Raw genomic sequence first — 23,719 nt, forward strand, 5'->3', positions numbered from 1 at the left:
TTCTAGATTTTCCCTTGAAGAAAAGTGTGCTAGATTCATATAATTTTAATCACAACACCTATAACACACCAAGTTTAGTTCACTTCTATGCATAATTATGTTTAAGAGATGTCTACTGAGATGTTTCCCCACAACCTTAGAAATTTTAACTTTAATTTTATAGTGTCTCTTAAAACTGATTATTCTTATTAGTTCTGGTTTTTAACTTTGACATTACTCATTTTCCCAGTTGTTCCTAACTTTAAAATTTGGAATTGTCTTTCATTCAAAAAGATAATTCAATCATTCTGTTGATTGTTACTTCCAAACTACTCTGAGTCAAATATTCTTCTTTATTTATATTTCCATCAGCCTGGACCTGGACTCATTAGCTCATACCTAACTCACTTCAATAATATTACTGATAATTTCCTGGCTTCAAGACAATTTTGCATATGCTAGTTTATAATCCTACCTACCATACTTCATTCAGAAATCCTATAGTGACATTTTTTCCCCGCTACAGCATCAGGTCTAAATAGCTCTGGTTCTGAGTTTTATGCATAATTTGATATCAATTTACTTCTCAAAATTTATTTTACCAATCTACTGAATTTTCAGATTTAATCAAATAAAGGAAGCAGGAACTAATGTTTGTAAAATGCCAATTACACACTGGTCATCTGAGACATGAAAGGAGATTATTAAAAATAGACTTAAAAATAATATTAGTACATGGTATAGTCACTTCACAGAGAAGTCATTGAAGTAGTTGATATGATGAAATGACATGTTTTATAGAAAGTAGAAAAGCTATTCTGAAAAGTGAAATCAGTTGGCAAATACTAGCACAATAGTTCATTTGTTCTGACTATGGCAGTATGGAAGGATGAGTTAGAGACAAGCAATCAATCAGGAACATTTTCTCGAGTTAGGCCTTTGGATCTTCAAAGTTGTAGACTGAAACAATATTCACAAGCTTGTAACCTGAATCTAAGCTTGTGTTGTAGATGACATAGGTCCATAAGGCAACTCTTAGTCAATTTCAAAGTCAGTGCTTTCAGTTAGGTTTAGAGAAGGTATTAAATGTTTGAGATAGAAGCAGGTGCATTTCAAAGAGCTAATGGATTTAATGAAAAGGATAATCAGGTATTTCATACTGAAAAAAAAAGGGGGGGGAAATCTCAGTGAGCTTTGGAACAAGTATATCTATGATATCCAGTACTTGGCCTATGCTATTTAATATTTCCTTTTAAGTTTATTTTTAATAAAACATTGTAACAAGTGTGTGTGTGTGTTGTGCATGTGTGTTTGCATGTGTGATGTAAAAGAAAGAGAAACAGAGACACAGGGAGGGGGAGGCACAGTAACTTTCAAAAAAGTCAGTTTTCCACAAAAATGTTTTGTGGATCGATTAAAGGAAAAGGTGTGTATCATAAAACTAGGATAACAATGTATGTCAGGTATAGTGAAAACATTAATGGACTAAGAGAACTCAAGTCAAGAGCCTGGGCCCAGATGTGAATAATCAAAAGACATGACTTCTCCTAGATACTTCAAAAAACTTGAAAGACGAGATTTCCATCATAAATAGGTTGGGATTTGAGTCCGGTTTCATTTGAATGTGAGAGATCAGGCTGCTTGTCCAGATCATATAACTGAGTTCTCTGTGGGTACGCCATGGCCTGCTGCCAGAACAGTCCATGCCAACCTGGCTATGGGAGCAGCTACTAGCCATTGTACAAAATATCCAGGTACCATCTATCCTGTATCAGAAGGGAATAGCACCCATTTCTCACCTTATTTCCAAGAGGTCAGAACAACGCAGTCCTGAAAGCTACAACTCCAAGAGAATTTTGGAGTTCTGTCATTTGAAGCAACTAGGGACATTTAAAAACAAAAGAAAAGCAAGCAGTAGATAAAAACACACACATTAAGTCAGCATTCTTAAGAAGAAGAACCAGCTCATATTTTTCTGTAAAGTTTTCTAGGTGATATTGAGGAGACAGAGGGAAGCTAGGTAGTCAAGAATTGGGACCATGGGCGGGGTGGTGGTGGTGCGGGGGGAGAAATAGAACCCCCAAACCCAGCTGGGCAGAGTTACTAGAATAACCCAGCTGGGTGGGAAAGGAAGGGCACGTGCAGAAGACAAACTTTGAAATGTATAGATGTTGCTAAGACAGGCAGATAACCAATCACAAGACAGTGAGTCATATAACCAATCCCAAGAATGTTTTTAAGGCAGAATTCTTTGAAAAGACCAACCAGGACCTAGCAAGACGTTACCCATCCCCTAAAGGCACCTGCTTCCTCTCACTCTTTCTTCTCCCTGGCAGGCAATGGTTCCCAACCTTCATTCCGGTGGCGGGGAGCACATCCTTGCACCCATTGGCTATGGCCACGTGGGCCTCCACACATATGCTATTAGATTTTATTTAGCTTGGATGCTAAACTACTCCCCACTGGAACATGGAAAGGAAGCTCCGGACACTGGCCTGCTCCTGGAACCCCAGCTGCTCCTTTCCCAGGACTGGCTTCTCCCAATAAACTTGCGTTCTGCTAATGGTTTTTTGTCGGCAACTTCATTCTTCAGTTTTGGGAGACAAAGAACTCACACTCAACGCTTCACGTTTTTTGTTTGAATATCAATGTTAACAAAGGTTGAGAAACACTTTTTGATGGCATTGTAGACTGTGCTTACTCTTTTCATAGCAGTTAATAACACCTATGAAGTACACTTCCTCCTTTTTTTTGAGATAGATTGAAGGCCCCTTAAGAGCAGAGACTAATTCTTGGTTATTTACTTATTTAAGTCTGTTATATTCTTAGTGATAACTTTGTAATAACCCGGCTGTTATTTACCTAACAGGAAAGACGTGAAATGGATTGCCATTTGTCCAGCTTTGCCAAAAAGCTGCATTTAACACTCCAAGTCTGTTCCCTGCTCATTGATGGGGAAGAGACGGGACAAAGGCAGTCAGACCCGTGCCCAGTAAGGTCTGAGTACAGGGAAGTCTAATTACCCATCCAACACACCTGAAAATGAGTCAGTGGCCAGGATGGACGTGGCCACTACAAGCCTGTGAAATCTAAATATATAAACTCCCACACAAAGGAAGAGCCATTCCTCTCTCTCTTGGCCTCAGGGTGTGTGGCTCCTGGGACTGCTGCTGCAGGGGCATGCGCACGCCCCGCCACCCCCCATCCCGTGCTGCATGTGGCTCACAGCCCTGTGGGACTCCACTCTCGGACTAATGGACTTTAATCTGGCCTGAAAGCTGCACTTCACAGGCTTACAGAAGATGTTCACTCTCAGCTGCTCCTCTTCCAGGACTGGCTTAAGGGGCAGAGGACTTTGGGACCCGAGAAATGTTTAACTATTAAAATAAAGCCTTCTTCCATATTCCATCCTCCTGTGGGAGTCTTAGAAAATTCATTTTCTAAAAATATCCTGAGAGTCTCATTCTCACTACTGTCTGGGAAGTCTGGCCCTTTGATTTCATCGTCAACATTAGTACACATTGTCTGGTGTATGTTAGGTTCTTAGAAATAGTTATTTTATAAATATTCATGATGAATATGAGATTATACAATTCCATATCTTGCCTTTTTGTCCCATTGGAAGTAGCTCCAACATCTATTGGCAGGGTCAGTTTTCTCTGTTTGTCCAGGATTGGTTCCTTACCATACACAGGCGGGATGAATTTCTATGGTCACATTAATAAAACACGTCTCCGGAGTGTCTCTTGTGAGGCCACTCTTCAGAGCCGTCTGTATCAGGTTTATTATTTTCCTAGGGTTGCCATAACAAAGTATATGGATGTTTAAAACAACAGGAATGCATGCTCTCACAGGTCTGGAGGCTAGAAACCTGAAATCAAGGCGTTAGCTCTACTTCCTCTGAACGCTCTAGCGAAGAAGAATATTTTCTTGCCTCTTCCACGTTCTGTTGGCCTCAGGTATTCTTTGGCTTGTTACAGCATAACTCCAATTTCTACTAGTGCATCCATTTCCACATAGCCTTCTTTCCTCTTTGTATCTCTGTTCTCTCCTTTTTTTCTAAGGATAAATCATTGGATTTTGGGCTCCCCCTAAGTTTGCAATGATTTAATCTCAAGATTCTTAACTAACTACATAGGCAAATTAAAAAATCACAATCTGAAGCTCTTTGTGACATGATTTTTTTTGGGGGGGTGGGTAGAGGGGAGGAGAATGCTATCAATTCAGTATGCCAGAATAGTCAAACACTAATTAGAAATTGTCTTTGTTAAAGGGTTAAATTTTGTGTTAGTCCTATAACTAATATCCAATAGGACGGCTTTGCAAAAAAATCAGAAAATTTCTACTTTAAGTAATAAACTAAATTTACTGCATTTCAAGAACCAATAAAAAAATGGAAAAGCATACCAAATAGCTTTTGTCTAATTATTTTTAAAATGCTTTGTTTTGCTTCCGGGGGAAAATTAAAATTGTTGTTAAAAATTATCAAGCACCATTTATGCAGATGTAAATGTTGTTTCTGTATATAAGAACTTCATTAAGCAGATTCTATATTCACTTTAATGACTAATAATACAACTTTAGCTGTAACAAATCATGTTTACTATGTCAAAGAAAGATATTCTTATATAAGGAAAGAGTTTTTAAAACAGATTCTGGAACTCAGTATTCATGAATTTTCACATTTTTATCTTACATTTGTTATGCTAGTAAAAATATATGCTTTATGTTAAATACTTTAGATCTTAGTGAGATTTCTTCCTCAAAACAAAAAATAAAACTATAAATAACATTATACAAGCACTCACTGTTTTAATCTTATAAAATATATCTGTGAATTAAGAATACCTGGAAATTTAAGAAACTGATGCTCTGTAATTAATTGAACACAATTTCTGCAAAGTTTAGGACATCTTAGTTCAATAAATTTCCTTCCATTTATTTACTTTATTCTACAGTATCTGTAAACAGAAAACATGAAGATATTGACTCTGAAGTAGTATATACATTTCTTTTTATAATTTATTTTATGAAAATATTAGTTAAATCAAATTGTTACTTTAATCATGTGTGACTATAAAATATGTGAATAGCCTTTGCATATATCTATTATCAATTCCAAATTATACATAAGAATACGAATAATGGTAAAGCATTAGTATTATAATGGCTTTGTAAAAAAAAAACCAGTACATTGAAAGCAAGCATATTTTAAATAGTTATATTTCTGACGTGTGATTTCAGAAGATAACATTTATGTTCAATTTAACTATATTACATTTATAGAGATATGTATTATGCATTTGATTATTAAGTGACTTAAGTAAATCAAAATAGTAACCGAAATATATGACTTTAGGTTAAGTTTACTCCTTGCTGTTTGCTCTAACAAGAAAAAATAAATAACTGATGGATTATAAAATAACAACATGCTTTAACATCTGCCTAAGAGCATGATATCAGGAAGAACAAGGGGCTTTGTGTCTAACTCTTACAGCCTACAGCTTGCTGTAAATTCATAGGCAGTATTCCTTTTGGAAAACAAATAAAATCAAATAGTGACTTTGTGGGAAATTAAACACTTTGTGGGAATTGTGTAGGTTACACTTTATAAGATAAAGTAGGACATATTTAACTTGCCCTGAAACCTAAAATAATCATTGACAGTATTCCCTAATATCTTTATTAATGTTCAAACAGGAGAAATAAGTAAAGCATAACACATGAGAATGCTACCATTTTTGGAAAAATAAATACTAGGGATGCAGAGGATTGTATCAGAAAAAGTAAAGATGCAGGAAAGTACAGTAAAAGATAAGACTGAACTTTAAATTAAATATATGGAGTGGGAAAAAAAAGCACAAGATACTAGTATTTGTTCATTGCCAGTTTCAAGTCAACATGAAAATTAAAGTTATAGCTTCATAAAGTTTAACAACATAGAAGAAACAATAATTGAATAAAGACAGTTTCTTCTTTCCTTCCTTTTTTTTAAGCTAAATTTATTTTCTCATCGCACAGGTTTATTTACTGTTTTCTCTTACTCCTACTTCACCTGTGTACAATCCTATTTCAGTCTATGCTTAAGATTTAACTCTTATTGTAGTTCCTTACTTCTGCTTCTCTTCACTAAGATAGATAAAATAATTTTCTTCCTTTTTTACCCCCAATGTTAGATCTGTTCCCACAAATAGGGATTTCCTGGAGAGGTTATGAAATAATGTAATAGAAAAAGTGTTCATTATCCTAATGCAAAAGTGAAGCAGAATCAATATGTGTACATGCCACATAATAGGTATTCATTTAAAGTTGACTATGTATTATTTCAAATTTGCACATGGAAAAGTTCTACCTATAGCTTCTGTATTACACATGTTCATTTTCCTCTCTATTGTTAAGGTCCTAAAGTCTAAATATTAGATTTAAATGTAATTTTAGTTAGTTCAATGCACTTTTATTTACACATATTCATAAACATACTAGTATGTCAATATATACATAGGTAAATACGAAAATATATTTTTAATGCATTGTGCTTAAAAATTTCTGTTTTTCAATTGGATGTAGTAATTTCCATCAGGGCAGTATTCCAAACACAAAAAACTAGACAAGCCAGATTAACTAGAGAAATCATCTCTTTGAAGGTATCAGATATCTTCAGTGGCAATGATATCTGGAGGGACTAAAGAGACCAAAGAGGACGTCAGCTGACATCATAACCACTTTTGTTCTGGAAGACTTTGCTATTTATGACCACGAACAAGTATCAGAGACTGGACCTTTGTATTGGCAGAAAGTCATTGGCAATGGACCGAGAGCTTTTGATGGGAACTTGGGATCAAGCACGCAGAACATGTGCAAATCAGGGTTTTTACAGGGTGGGAACCTAACATCTAAGCCAAGTTCTACAATGAGGCAGAGTTCTCTCAATATTGTGAGAAAATTGTAGAATCAGGCAACAATCAAGGGAGGGGACCTCCTGGACACTAGAATAGGAGTTTGAAACCCATGGGAGGTCAAATGAAAATAAGTTGTTCATACCTTTCCTGGGTCTTCAATCCATGTAGACAGTATTGTTTCTATTTGCGCTAAGATAATCAGCTTTCACTTTATTTAACAGAAAGGCTTATTCATCTCTCAAAGAAGATAACATTATCTGGAGATGTTAAGAAAACACAGAACATATGTATATATGCCTAGCCCATGGACAATAGTGTGGTAAAGGCCTGGGCTGGGGTCGGGGCTGGGTGGTGAGGGGCCAAGGGAGGGAAATGGGGAACATCTATAATACTGTCAGCAATAAAAAAATCCTATCTAATAAAGAGGGAATATGCTAATTGACCCTCACATTGTCGCAAAGGTGGTGGTGCCCATAGCCAATAAGGAGGGAATATGCTAATGGATGCCCCACCCTCAAAGATGGTGGTGCCCACAGCCACAAGATGGCTGCGCCCAGTCCCCTCAGCCCTGCCAGGGCATCAGTTGCGCGGCAAGGCTGGGCCTGTCCCCAGGCGGATCCGGCCTTGCTGCACACCTGCCTCCGGGGTTCCCCAGTCTCCTCAGCCCCCCAATCATGCAGGGCCAGCCCGAGGAGCAGGCAAGCCTTGGATGATGGCTGCCCAGCCACCCAGGGCCGCCCAAGGCTCAGGTAACCATGGCTGGCCGAGGCTTGTGCTGCTGGCAGTGGCAGCAGCAGAGGTGTGATGGGAGCATCGCCTTTCCCTGATCGCCGGGTCGCCTCCCACCCCTGAGGACTCCCAGACTATAAGAGGGGGCAGGCCAGGTTGAGGGACCCCCACTTCAGTGCATGAATTTTCATGCCCTGGGCCTCTAGTTAATTAATAAAACACACAGTATCTATCATTAAAACAAAATTACCAAGCACAACAAAAAAGCATGAGCAAAATAAAAAGAAAACCACAGTAAACTCAGATCTACTGTGATTCCCATATTGAAAATAGCTGACAAGGACTTTGAAGCAGCTTTATAAATGTTAAAGAAAATTAAGGAAAAAGTAGGATATTTCACTAGAACACTGGCATCTATGAAAAAGAATCAATTGGAAAGAAGCAAATAAGATAACAGAAGAAAAGATCAAAACCTTGAACAGTCACTTCACAAGAGATGTTTTTATAATGGTCAATAAACATATGAAAACTGTCAACTTCATTCTCATTAGGAAAATGTAAATTAAAACCCCAAGTGATGCTGCCTCTACACACCCACTATAATGAATATGAAGAAAAAGTCAGAAAGTAGCAAGTATTATTAAGCATGTATAAATTTGTGCATTCACTTTTAAAAACCACTTGGCAGTATCTTATAAAGCAGAATATTTAGATTCAATTCACTTAGATCCAGAAATATCAATCCTTGATATCTGTCTAACATATATTCAACAAAAGATGTACATAAGACATTCCAAATGGCTCTATTTTATAATATTCAAAATTTGAAACAACACAAATGCCTATTTACTGTAGAATTATTATAGTGTACAGTAATAATATACTATTAAGCAATGAGAATAATGAAATAAAGACTACAAAAATCAACATGGAAGAATGTCTCAAAAATAATGTTGAGCAAAGTAATCCAGATACTGAAGAATACATACTTTAGATCCCATTTACATTAAGTTCAAGTTAAGGGAAAATTGATCTAACGTGCTTGAATTTAGGATGGGGGTTTTATGATTAGAATGGAGCAAAGGGAACAATTTTGTAATGTTAATAATGTTCTACTTCTCACTTGGATATTAGTTATATACTTAGGTGTACCGGTTAATAATGTGGATTTTTTTCAATAGATGGAGTTACACATATGTTTATATATATGCAATTTGATATGTATGCTACTTTGTGGTATTGACAACAAGCTTCAAAACTTCATATGTCAAATTTTCTGAAGGTGTTAACATCATAGATATTTTTACACTTAAAAAGAGCATTTGAGGGAAATTTCAATTAATTACTTTATTTTGAAGAAAAAGTTATCGTATACTTTGGGAAGCTTATGGTGAACATGCTCCATCTCAAGATACTTGTGAACGCTGGTTTAAATGCTTTAAAAGTGATGATTTCGATGTGAAAGAAAAAGAATGTCCAGGTCAACCAAAAAAGTTTGAAGACCAACAATTACAAGCATTATTGGATGAAGATGCGTGTCAAACTCAAAAACAACTTGCAGAAAGATTAAACGTTGCTTGTACCAATCAATGGCACAGGCACTTTTCTGAGCAGCACTTCAAAACATAGGAAGAAGTGGAAAATTGGGGTCTCAGAATGGTTTGCCTCAAAACAAGAAAAGTTATATTGGGGTGCTATCCACAAATTACCTGAAATATGGGGGAAATGTGTAGCTAGTGATGGACATTACTTTGAATAAGCCCTTTTTAAGTTTCTCTTGAAATTATCATGTTTACTTTGATTACAAAATCCACATTAGTAACCAATAATAACTTTATGAAATTACATTGAACTGTTCACATAATTTTTGCTTATTTTCTTTGTTATATTTCAATAAAAATTTTACATTAACAATAAAAATAATACTTTTTATCTTAAAGTCATGTGAAATTTTAATGAACACAAGATAATTTATACTACTAAAGTCATGTTATATTCAGACTTTACACTATACTTATCTCTACTGATGAAGTTAATAATATATAATTAATTGCCTATATTTTTGGAATTGCTTTTAAATTCCTTCGTACAAATTATTTGTGAAAATCAGAATTATTACAGTATTTAAACTTTTCCACCAATATTCAATGCATTACAAAAAAGTAGCCCTGGCCGGTTTGGCTCAGTGGCTAAAGCATCAGCTTGAGAACCTAAGGGTCTCGGGTTTGATTTACAGTCAAGGGCATGTACTTGAGGTTCAGATTTGATCCATGGCCTAGGTTAGGGTGCATGTGGGAGGCAACCAATTAAGGTGTATCTCTCTCACATCAATGTTTTTCTCTCTTCCCCTCTTCCCTTCCACTCTTTCAAAAATCAATGGGGAAAAAATATCCTTGGGTTAGAATCAACCAAAAAATAAAATAATAATTAATAACTAAAATTTAAAAGGTGTAAATGGTGAGAATTGTACATTAAATTACTAGAACCAGTAATAATAAGATAAAACAAGAGTATTCTAGAAAAGTTAAAACTTAAAGTCACTGTGGTATTGACAATGACTAGTTTGCTTTCCAGATAGCATTGAAATAGTTATAATTCTAAAACAAAAGCAACACAGGTTGTTTTGATGACATCCCCAAGGAAAAGTGAGAATGAAATAAGTTATTTTATTCAAGAATCTTGTTATGACTATCCTATTCATAAAAGTGTGACCTAGTGAGCAAGTCACTTTATTTACAATGGCTGGTATACACAGATATGACCACACAGGTATCATAATTATGACATTTCAAGAGGTTTTTCATAAGGTAAGTCAACATGCCAGTTTTTAGCCAAATATAAGTACAAAATGCACAAGGAATAGGCTCACTATTTAAAGTTCTTATCTATTGAAAGTTACACTTAAAAGAGAGCATTGATACAAAAATTCAGCCAGGTAAATTTGAAGATCTAATTGGCTTTATTAAGAGATTTCTGAATGAGGTAGCATCCCATCCAGCAACTAGAAGGGAGCTCAGAGAAGTTGCAGGAAATGTAGGGTTTTTATAGAAAGAAGGGTGGGGCAAAGAGGCTATTAACAAAAGAAAAGAACAGATCATTTTTGGACCAGGACATTTTCCTTCAGGCTGAAGGGAACTTCAGGGTTTTATCATGCAGATTGCCTCTTCTTACTATTGGGGATAAGGAAGGTTTACCTCTGAGAGATTACTTTATGGTGTTGACCAGAAAATTCTGCACAAGTTGTTTAAGGTTATATTTCTAGGAGAAATTGAAAGAGCAGTTAGGTCAGGTATTAAATCTAGGTTTGGTATTAGGGGCTGTAGCACAAGTGATACCATTTTGAACCTGTGGTTTTCTCTTTAACAGAAAATAGAAATGGATTGTGAAAGCATATGTTTTCTAGAGCCCACTGAAGGATAGAATTCTGATACCTATTTGTGTGTCATTTATTGTTTTAACTTTCTATTTATTCAACTTTGACAAGATACCTGGATTTTGCCCATAAGGCTGTTTCAGTGCCCATTTTGTTGCCAGAGATGTTGATTCTTAGTTCTTGAGTTAGGCAAGAAAGAATTCAGAGCCAAAAACCCTAGCACAAGTGGAAGTTTACTTAGGATGCAAATGGAAAGTACACTTGAAGAGAAGATTTAAGTGGGCTGTTCAGAGAGATGCCATGGCCTGTTAGAAAGAAAGTCAGAGACGTAGAGAAGTGAGCCAGCTGGACTGTGTGGACTCAGGAAACAAGCTACAGAAGCAAAAGAATGGCTCTTAGAAATCAGTTCAGGGGCTTAGCTCAGGATGAACTGCTGCTGCTTACTGCTTCCCTGGTGGCAAGTCTCATGGAGACCCTTAGATCATAGGAGAAAAATAACAAAGATATTAGCCTAGAGAAGAAATGCATGGGTGTGCTGTACAGTCAGAGAGAGCATGCTAGCATGCACCTGCACACTGAATCCTTTACCTTAAGTGTTTTTATCTATTATCTAAAGGCAGGAATTTTAAGGGAGGGAAGGATCTCAATAAAATATTCATCAGCTTTCCAGGTGTGTACCTTAATATGCTGATGCATCAAAATGAGTATATAGGTCATTCTCTGGTCCGTTTCACCTTCAAAGAATGTCACGAACAGACACCAGAACGAGGTGGGTCTGTCCCTGCCTAGTCTGGAATGTGTAAGATAAGACCGTTTAAGTATTATCTGCCTGTAAATTGCTGTCAGTTTGTTCAGCCATCTTTCTCAGTTTCCCCATTCCATCTGTCAAGGAATTTCCCCAGCTTCTGACTCTACTGCCTCACTTTCATCATTATCAATCAGGTGTTTTTTTTAAAATCATTCTTTTAGATATTTAGCTAGGTTGCAATGTCACGTAAATTTTTTCAACAACCCAGTAGTTAGAAATCTGATGTTTTCTAGCAGGAAAACTCCATTTAGGTGCAGGTGTGTTTGTTTGTTTTCCACTTGCTTCGGTGAAGTTTCTGTCCTGAGACCAATACTCTGTTTGCAGCACCCCCTTATATGAACCACCTCATGACCGAGTCAGGCCTATATTTTAATGTTGTTGACCAAGATACGAAACAATAGTTGTTTATGTATCTGAGATTGTGCTTTTCCTCCCAACCCAGCCAATCAAAAATTTTTATTCACAGCAATAAGAGGGGGTTTTGTTTTGGGAGTATACACTTGGCCCCCTACATCCAACACTCACATCAACAGCAATAGGGTTGTCGGTGGCCCTTGGACAACTTGTCCATTGTGTATTTTACCTGAAGCTGCTGTGATTTTCTCAAAAAAAAAAGAGATGGGTGGCCCTTGCATGCTTTCCTTCAATCTGATAGGATCAGTATTTTGTCATGCTATTGGTTGTGCTGGCAACTGACCTAAAGAAAGTTTCCATTTGTTATTTTCAGGGGATTCAGGGTCAGGTTAAATTGTGTAAGTGCCTTGAGAGCAGTAAATATAAAAGCTAAGTATTCGGTAGTACATAATACAACATTAAATTACATAAAATAACAGACTTCGAAAGAGAGAATCATATTATAAGTTTTGGGTCTGTCACTTTCTAACTATGTGAAATTGAACAAAGTGTATCAGACCGTGAACTTGGATTTGAGTTCTTTGTCTGTAAAATAGAATAATTATAACGGTAGACTACATGCCTCTAGGATTCATCGTCCTAGAAAAGAAACAGCCTGTGGCCAGTTGGTTACTGAATTTCCCAGAGCAAATAGGATGTGGAGGGTGGGGAGAGGGTATGAGAGCTGTGCATGTAGCTGTTAGCATATGTTCCAGGAAAATTCCCTTAGACAAAGGGAGGTGGAGGCAACTAGAAAAGGCCTCAGTCCATTTTTTAAAATAACTCAATAGGAGACAAAAAGACCTAGGCATTTGGGATAGACTGTAAAGTCCATAACACTCAGCCAATAACGAACTGGAGGAGGAACTCATCTTACACAATAGGATAAATATTGCATTGCTAGCTAATTTCTGTGTGCCTATGACCAAGGACACCCAAGCTCTTGAGACTATTATTATAAATCTCATTTTTGCCATAATTCTGTCTCTGAGTCTGTCCTTTGAATTCGGACAGGGGAGCATTTTCTCACAATAATCATTCTTAGGTTTGCTGTGGAGATTAAATAATGGGATTAACATAAAACAATTAGAAGAGTGCTTGGCAGGTATTATACACTACATTAAGGTGAGTCATTATTATTACAAATATTCTTAAAAGATGTCTTCTAATATATGACTTGCTACTTTAGAATTTCAAGGCTTAATACCTAATTTTATTGATAATTGCTGTGATTCAATACTGGGTAACATAACTTGTTTTATTTATAATAAACTAGAGGCCCAGTGCACAAAATTGTGCTCGGGTGGGGTCCCTAGGCCTGGCAGGCAATCAGGGCTGATCAGGGTTTTCTGGCTGCTGGCTGGGGCCTTCCTTTTTTCCATGCTGCCCCCTGGTGGTCAGCACACATCATAGCGAATGATCTAACTCCCAGTTGGTTGAACTCCCAAGGGGACACTTTGCATATTAGCCTTTATTATATAGGATATATAATGAAGGCAAAAGAGATAAATGAATTTTATTTCAGTAGCTAACAGTTCATTTCAGCAACCATTTAACTGTTAAATATCTACTCCATCCAGAAGTGGTACAAAAAATATAAGATATAATCTTGATCTTTAAGAACATTAAAATCTAATATCCTTTACATACTAGTAGAGAGAGGGAGGGAGAGAGAAAAATAATGAGAGTACCTGAAAACATTATATGTAGTTGGTTAATAACTGATGCCATAATGTCATTTAATTATATTCATTTATGTATTTATTTAATTCCTTGACCATTTATTCAATACTTTATGCATTTAAATCTTGTTAATTAAATTTCCCAGATATAGACAGATACAATTTTTCATAAAAGTAAAATATAAATACATTAGGTGCCTTTAAGGATAGTATGATTTTTTTTTCTTTTTTAGCCTTAAGCCAAAAAGAAAATCTAAATTTAAAATAAGAGAGAGAGATCCTAGGTGAACTGGGGTATGGTAGGAAAGTTTATTGTCTCAAACAGTGGGTTTCCTAAAAATAATGTCCGTGGAGAATACAGGTAATTTACATTGCCAAAGAAAATTTGTGACAGAGTTAAGCAGACAAGGAAGGCTCTATTCAAGAATATTGCAATAGGGGATGAGACTATTGTCATATGAAAAAGAGAATGAATTTAACTTTATTGAAATAAAAGGCAGGGAGGAGAGTAAACACTGGAGTGAGCTAGTGGACAAGTACTGGAGGACATTGGTTAATGTGATTAGGTCATCTGTGTTCCTTAATAAGAGCTTATGGAAATTAGTCTCCTACACCCCCACAGGAACTGGGAGATACGGGTGCTGTGTTTCTTGTTGGTTACATTTAAAAAGATAGCTCTCAGAAATACATTCTTCAGTTACACAATTGGCAAGAGGCTGGGAGAAGATGTATATCTCAAAGGAACAGAGAGATAATTAATAATTGAACTTTTCTGAATTAAAAGCTCTAACAGTGGTTCTCAACCTTTCTAATGCCACGACCATTTAATACAGTTCCTCATGTTGTGGTGACCCCCAACCATAAAATTATTTTCATTGCTACTTCCTAACTGTAATTTTGCTACTGTTAATGAATCGTAATGTAAATATCTGTGTTTTCCGATGGTCTTATGCTCTATAGCAGCGGTTCTCAACCTGTGGGTCGCGATCACAACATGAGGAACTGTATTAAAGGGTCGCAGCATTAGAAAGGTTGAGAACCACTGCTCTAGGAAAAGCAATGTCAGGGGGCCTGTAGTCAAGAAAAATCTGCCTAAATAGAGTCAAATTGAGGGGGAATAGTAAAGGCTCTCTTTGTCAAAATTATTTTTCAAAAGACATATTTATATTTTTTAGACTAGAAAACAAAACAAAAAATGAACCAACAAAAGATACCAACAAACAACAATGAATGCTCTACACTAAATACATAGCCAAACAAGTGAGAAGTTCCAATATGTGACTATGTTGCTAATTCAGTCTTGCTATTTAATGTTTAACAAGACTCACAAATAATGAAAATACATTACAAAGGACCAAGAAAATAAGCATTTAACATTGACCAATGTCTCATTATTATAATAAAATCGCACACAAACACCACTGTTTTTGGATCTTGAACTTGAACTTAGAACCATCAATATGATAATGCACAGCACAATGATTCAAAAGCTGCCCTACTTGCCAGATTACATTTCATTCAATATGAACAGATGGTCTCTCATTTAGATAAACTGTACCTCAAAACAAAATATTCAGTTTTCTGGTTTATGGAAGATACATATTCTGCCAACTATTTTTCTAACTATGGTATTAGATAAATAAGAAAAACAGTTGTAATTTTGGTGAAATTACCTATTAGCAATTGGTGATTTCCTGTGGACCACATTTTCATTTCTAGTTTTGAAAGCTAGAATATATTTTAAATTCTGTCCATGACTGAAAAATGTTTTTTATGCCAATGATATTGACATTTCAAAACTTAAATGATCATTGCTGAATTGTAAAATTAAATTATAAAATGAGACTACAGAACTAAATAAAAGCTATACTCATTGACTTCCTAAATAGCTCTAAATTTTTTTAAAATACAATTTTCTTGAAGTTTTGAAGAATGCTGATAATTATTTAGTGGAGGGGAAGGATAAGAATGACAAGATTCTCTCAAGAGAGAGAAAATGAGGGTTTGATTTAAATTTTATGTTGTTTTCTAATTTTAACAAGAAAAACTGCCATTTCAATATGTGAACAATTACATAATCATAGTCATCATATTACCATCACCATCACCATCATTACAATCATCATCACTATCAAATCACCATCATCATATAAACCTAAGTGGGGGGAAAAAACAAATTAAAACATTTAGATCCAAATTCTCCTCAAACTACTAAATTTTGCTGTTTTTCTTGATCAGCTTAAGAGCTTCTCACTTCTGCTTCTCCTCTGTCCATCAACCATTATAAAAATCCTCCACAGAAACTTCACTAGTTAAAAATATCAAATACACACAAGTAGATTACCAAAACCAATGTTTGCTATTCTTCTGAACCATTTGACATCATCATCTTTAACATTATCAGTTGTCCCAAACCCGGTAAGTGGTACCAGATCCACCTAGTTGGCCAAGCCAAAAGACTGAGATTATGCGTGGCTCTTTGTTCTCCGTCAGTCTATATACAATCTCTATAGTTGTTGTGTCCATCTATTTCTCTAAATATCCACTGCCATTAATCTTGTTTAAATCCGTCAATATTGTCTTGATTATTACATTTTCCCACTAACTTGTCACCCTTTTTCTCTTGTACTCTGCCATCTATTCTCTACAGAGTATGCAGAATTACCCTTAAAAATAGAATCATATTGCTCCATTTAATTTTTTAAAATGACTTTTCAGTGAATTTTGGTAAAAATTTAAACTCATTTATTTGATTTTTTATTTCTTAGAATATATATTTATTGATCTCAGAATGAAAGAGTGAGGGAGAGAGCAATAAACATCAATGATGAGAGAGAATCATTGATTGGCTCCCCGCTGCATGTTCCCTACTGTGGATTGAGCCTGCAACCCAGGCATGTGCCCTGACTGGGAATCGAACCATGACCTTCTATTTTATAGGTCAATGCTCAATCACTGAGCCATGCTGGCTGGACAAAATATTTAAACTCATTAAGTGATCCTTTTAGTTGAAGCTCCTACTTATCTACAAAACCTATAATTGCACCATTCTTCTCCTTGACCAGTTACCAGTAGTTCTAGATGGCCTGACCACTTTCCATTTTCTCAAACATAGTTATAGTCTTTCCTGTTTGAAGGGCTTCACACAAGAGGTTGTTCTTTCCTGATAAGTTATTTTTTCATGGCTATTTTCTACCCTAATGTATGCATATAACCAAATTCATACAATTGTATGCAGTAAATATGTACAATTTATTGTATATCAATTATCCCTCAATATAGTTAGCTGCTAAAATAAAAGAATCAGTTTTAATTTACTTCCTCAGAAATACTTTAGCTCATCTCTCAATATTAATTTTTTTCTGCAATTTTTCTCTATCTCTTTTCCCTCTTAATTTTGTTCATATCCCATATCTCGACTTGCAATTACATTTTCTTGCTTACTTTCTTATTGTAATCATGGTGAAATTGCCTATCAGCTCTGGAGATTGACTGTGGGTTGCTTTTATATTTAGACTTATAAGTCAAAAAATATATTTTTAAAATTTTATTCCATAAAACAGACATTTTTATCTTATTTTATTTTTTACAACAATTTTTAAATTATGCCTGCCAGTGGCATACTGACTTGAGTATGCTTTGGATGATCAGGAACATGAACATACTTTTTACTGCTTTATATTCAGTGCAGCACAACACTCGGCACATAGAGTTCTAAGTTATATATAAATACAGGGTGGGGCAAAGTAGATTTAAAGTTGTGAGTACACAAAGCACAGAGTTTATTCTTGTATTATTAGTTATTAATTATTGTATTATTTTTCATTTGAACAACTGTAAACCTACTTTTGCTTCACCCTGTATATTTTGAATCAAATAATAAAGAAGGAAGTAAGATGAAGTCTCTTGTTTCTCCACAAAAATAAAATTTAAAAAAACTTTTGTAAATTGCCACCACTTTATTAACCATAGTCTAGGATAATTTTTTTTTATGTTTTTCTTACCACAAAGACATGCTTATCAAAAGAATGACACCATCAAAAAATAGTGTTTTATAATAGAATGGTATCATTCTTTTAACAAACACTACTTGGTTAAACTAATCTACCAAGAAGAACTTTTAAATTACAAAAATAAAACAAAAAGCTCCCATACATTATATCTTAGGCTGCTGCTGCTTTGATTTCATAGGTGCTAAGTTTTCCTATATGTTTGGAAGGAACATGGTTTAACTGAAGCCTGCTGATGAATATTTCTGAATGTCATTGTTTAGATGTTATTGAGAGAAAAATACTTTTTATCAACTGCACATTCCCTCCCATCCTTTGAGAAATAGAATAATAAATAAATAAAAGAACAGAGTTGTCATCTGAAGGAGACGAACATCTACCACAGTCTACTTGAACACAGCTGGAAGCCTTAATGAATAAGAACATTGAGTTCTCCTTCAAGCAAGGTTAATTTAGAGCTTTTCTGCCTTCAGAATCATCCATAAATTAATTTCTGCAGCCTATAACATTTTTATTAGCTCTTTCAGGAGAAAATTTGAATGTAATGTGCATAAAATTTCTATGTCACATTTTCTGCTTAGATACCAAACAGAAATGTTTGGCTATATCTTATGCTTGTCAATTAGCAGTGTTATCAAAATACATGAGTTTTAGGAATGAATAAATCTAAATTGTGTATTAATTAGTAATTTTTCTCTATTTTTGTAATTTTAAATGTATTTTCTAGTGCATATTTTTAATATAAGGTAGTCTTCTTGCTTTTCAATTTTGCTATACATAATCAATTGTGACTTATACTTGTTGAAGCCTATATATTTTTTCACTCTTTGTCTCTAGTGCCTGATTCTATGAACATTATCACTTATTTAACCACTTTTCCTAAATTAGCCAGGTTTCCTAAGCAACAAAATGGGATTTGGACTAAAAATAATTACTGGCAGACCATCTATCATGATCGGGCTCTTTTATTATTAAACAACGTATGGCTAGCCTTTTCTAACCTTATCAAATTATACAATAGTATTTAGCCAAAAAAGCATTCCTTTTATGCAACTAGCTTATAATATACTCCAAGAGTCTTATATAGTGATAGTGTGGAATTCTGGAATTTCTAAATTGTAATAAAATGTGAAAGAACTATACAGCAAAGTGCTTATAGCTGCTAATATCATATTGTATACTTAAATTTTGCTAAGAGGGTAGATCTTATGTCAAGTGTTCTTACACAGCTTGTATCTTTCTGACACCATGTGTAACTGAAATTATCACCTTGCTTAAGCTCTGATCCAGCTGGGACATCTCCCTCTGTGAAAGTGTTTTGCATAGTCTGTTTAGAATCAGAAGGACAGAATTAAACTGTCACTGAGCTCAATGGTGGGTGTTCGAAGAACAGAGTAAAAACATCAGGGCTCCAAATGCCATTTTCTACCTCGATAAATAGTTATTGCATTAAGGAATATCTTCCTAAATATGTGTGTGTATATATATTCTAGCAGATAAATTAATGTATAAAATAGAGCTAAATAGCTTTAATGAATGAGTAAATGAATAGTTTTAGGGAATAAGTGAATGACTAATAAAATGAGTAAATAAATGATAAAATACAATATTAAAAGTATTTAAAATATCATAACTTGTAGATCTAAAGCAGAATGGAATATTGCAGATTTCTATGAGGGTAATTTAATTTGTATTAACAATTTCACTTAGAATTTCTACAGATGGATTTCTTATAGATTGATGTATTCTTTTTTTTATTGTTTAAAGTGTTAAACATCACATGATCTTACTCATTTGTGGAAAATAATGAACATCATAAACTGATGGACAAAAATAGATACAGAGACAAAGAAGCATCAAACAGATTGATGTATTCTTATGTTTACATTTGGCTCTTCTATTCTGTTAGGGAATAGATAATCTTTCCTAAGAGAAGGCAAAGTCTTGACAGAAAACAAGAGCCTAGGAACTGTGGGAAAGTTATTCAGATAAGTACCAAAGAACATTAAAAAAAAACCCTCATAATGCAAAAAGAATTTAAAAAGTAGAAAAGGTTATTAAAGATGAGCCTCAGTAAGAAAAATGTCCCGTTTAAAGAGAATTTTAGTTGAAAGATAATAAAATATATAGTTAAAATGGGCACAAGATTTGGAAATTATGGAACTATGAAGAATATTGAAAATTTAACTTAAAATTATGAATATAGAATATGAACATGAACAAAGATAGGTTACAAATAAAAGCAGAATGCAGAGTATACTTAACTGGAATAAATATTACACAAACAAACTGAGAAAAAATTAGATACGTATGCACAAGATGTTGATGCTATGTTATAGTGGCAGAAGAATATAAAAAGGGTTGAAAAACATATATGAGTTAATAATTCTAATTGTATTTAAAAGTTCTCATATATTCAAGAACATTATCAAATTTGAGTGTGGTAAAATTAGAGGTCTTTTTTTTTTAATCTTTTCACTTTTCCAAATTCTACCCACTGGAGGAAGAGTAAAATATGCTAAGATGTCTGCTTAATGTGATATTGAAGTTTAAAATGAGATTTAGAAGCTCAAAAATAAAATTAGCAAGTAAAATAAGTGAATTTCTAATGGAACCCTGAAGATCTAATAGTCCATAATGGAATATGATGATAATTGGTTTTCTTGAATATTTTTATGCTTTTATGTCTATTTTGAGTGTCCTATTGGACTCATACAATTTTATTTTCATGTTATCAGGATATTTCTGCTCAATAGTATAGCAATATGAATAAATTCTATTATTTTATTAGTTTGACCAAAAAGTAGAATTAGACCATTTTCTAGAATGTGTTATTAATTTATCTGTATATAACTTGTATTATTTATTTTTTTCAAAATAATATTCCTAATCAAGTTACTACTTCATGTTTAAGCACCTTAGTATAAAATACTTGTGCAAATTTGTAGATTTGATTTATCATATTTCATTTAATGTTCAGTGCTGTAAAGATAAAAACAATACTGACAATATTTTAAAAATAGCTTATATATGATCTCAGTAGCTCTATCTAAAAATTTATCCCATCCTCCTCCATATTTATGATGACAATGGCATTCAAAATAATTTTATATCTGACAACATCAACATTTCAACTTCACATATAAAGTAAAACTTCACAAGTCAGTTTATTTGCACACTTAAGACATGAGAAAACAAATGAAATAAAACCAGAAGCCTAGAAATACATTTTTAATTTTTTTTCTTACTGTCTTCAGTGTTTTATGTAAAATAACTTGTTAATCAAAATAATTCTATTGGATAGAAAATGTACTTATTCCTGTTTTGCAGGGGGTTGGTTGAGAGAGGAGGGGGCGGTTGGACTGGACTGCAGGAAGGCTATACAAGATTTTGCCCAAGATCACACACTACTACAAGTCATAACCTGTATTTAGCCCTTAGTTGTTCTCTATCTATAGAATTCTATTCTATACTCACTATTCCATACTACACTCTCAAGATGTTATTTAAATTAGAAAACAGGGATGTGATTCCAGACATGTATATTAAAAACATTTTAGATTTTTAAAATCACTTAATTACCAGTGACTTTTTGATTACTAACAGTTTATCCTAAATAAAAGTTCTAAAGTCATATTCCTTTCTGAAATATTTACTATGCACTGGAATATGAAGAACAGATATCACATTTTCCCCTTCCTCTTAAAAGTATTATTCCAAATAATGAATTCTTAAGAAATGAGTTGGAAACTTTTTAATAAGTCTTTTTATTTATCACTCAAAAATTTATTTATTGATAGAGAATTTGAAAATGACAGATTTTCATCTGCAGTCATTTTATTGAGGAAGGTAATTTGTGAAGTATTTCTTAAAAATATTTTAAAGTAATTTTAATATGTGTCTCATTCTAATTGCAATATTGAACGTAGAAGATATTTAAAGTAGTGCATTATTAAGGATAAATTTATAAAAAAGTTCAAATTACCTCACTTTATTGTTTCATTCTTTACAATGTGATTTTGTGCCAAAACATATTCTTGTATTAATATTGTTGATACATAGGTCATTGACCATAAAAATAGAATTTGACAGATAATATTAATAGATTCTATCTTAAGTATAATTTGTAAAAAAAAAAAATCTAAAATTTAATTATTTAATTTGGAGAAGTTGTATAGTTCAGATGTGAAACCAGAATTGTAAAAGTTGTTTTTTGTGCATATAAATTTAAATGTTATTTAAGACAATTAGTACATGAATATTATATCGCATTATAAGTGGCATTAAGTTACAATAGGGATAAATTCACATTTACATAATGTTAGGGTGGATTAAATGCTTTTGGGTGTATGAAAACATCAATGAAATCCTTTTAAAGCCTGAAAGATTTTGAGAGTATAATTTCCTCATATTATAGATGTTTGAGAAATATACAAATTAAAAAAATGGTTCAGCTACATTCTTTCACATCTACCCTCCAACCTCTTGTCCTTTCTCGGTGAATTCAGTCACCCAAGATCTCAATGTAATCCAAATTTTTTTCTCTTCTCTTAACTCCTGATGACAAATTCTGTTCAGTCAATCAAATAACATAATTTATGTTATTCCTCTTTTGTACCTCCAATCCCACCAAGCTTTTTTTATTTAGTTTCTCTTGTATAGTGATAATTCCTATCAGGTCACTTTGCATCCAGTTTTTATCTAAAAATATGTCATTCACTTTGTCACCGATATATTTCCCCAATGCTCAATTCTGATGATTTGTTTTTTGTTTGTTTGTTTGTTTGTTTTTTGGGGGGAGGGAAAACTTAAATGTTTTCTCCATGCCAATAGAGCAATACTATTTAGCATGGATCTTTAGGCCCTATACAATCTAGTTGTATAACAGTATTTAATTTTTCCTATGTGCACTTCAAGTCCAACTATACTGGAATTTAATGTTAGCCACTATTTCTCTTTTCTCTGTCTTGAAGTCTCCAATCTTAGCACTAATTAGAAGCTATATAATTTCTCTACCAGAGATAAGGCTCAAGTACCTCAGCCAATCCTAACTGAAGGGGGAAGTCCCAATTGATGAGCCTTATTTCAATACATTAATAAGATAGCTTATTTGTTTAAGACATTTTAATATATTTTATATATAGGACCTAAATGTAGCCAGTGCAAAATTTAGATGAGATATAAATGAGAATATGTATGGATGAGTTATTTTGCCTAAAGTCAATTAGAACTTATTTCTGTAAGAAAGAAAACAATTTATATTTAGATAAAAAGTTCTTTTGCAGATGGAAGTCATCACAGTATTTAATATTTCCAAAAATGAACATTGTAAGCCAATTCCAAAAATAATGGTACTACAGTCTCCATCTGTTAAATGCTCTATTAAATTGTAGGATCCATACTTTTGTATAAGAAATGAACTACAGTAAACATGTATTTTAATTTTACTGTTTTACACTAACTTAACCAATTATTGTTTATATAATCATGATGATGCTATAACTTCTGTAGATGAAATCAACTGAACATTATTTTGAACAAGTAAATTAATCCATTACAATTATAACAATTAACAATAATACATTTTTCATTACAGGGTATTCTTTAAGGGAAATGGCATTCCCCCAAATGACTCTGTTTATTACTAACTAAAGATAGTGAAACAAAACAAAAGAAACAATTAATAAAAAGTTTAATCTGGGCATTACATAAGCTTTACCATTAAATATATTATACTTTATGGACAAATAACTTTATTGGAGTAAATCAGTTATTTTCACAATAATCTTTATATGTAAAGAAGTAATATGCAAATTGTCTGGGACACAATTACGTCACAACCACTC

The sequence above is a fragment of the Cnephaeus nilssonii genome, assembly GCF_951640355.1.
Source record: "Cnephaeus nilssonii genome assembly, chromosome: 8".
Taxonomy (NCBI): Eukaryota; Metazoa; Chordata; class Mammalia; order Chiroptera; family Vespertilionidae; genus Cnephaeus; species Cnephaeus nilssonii.